Genomic DNA, 203 nt, shown 5'->3' on the forward strand with positions numbered 1-203 from the left:
CTCGGACGTTTTGCTGCTTTGCAGAGACTATCTGCAGATGGTAAAGCACCACCACCGTCTCACCGTAGCATTAACTCTGATTAAAGTAGTGTTTAGGTACAGGCAAGGAGAAATGAAAGGTAGGGATGCACGATATTGGGATTTTGGCCGATATCCGATATGCCGATATTTTAAAACTCATGTAGCCGATAACCGATACCGAT

This window comes from Cyprinodon variegatus, unplaced genomic scaffold, assembly GCF_000732505.1.
Source record: "Cyprinodon variegatus isolate N-32 unplaced genomic scaffold, C_variegatus-1.0 Scaffold265, whole genome shotgun sequence".
In the NCBI taxonomy this organism is placed as follows: domain Eukaryota; kingdom Metazoa; phylum Chordata; class Actinopteri; order Cyprinodontiformes; family Cyprinodontidae; genus Cyprinodon; species Cyprinodon variegatus.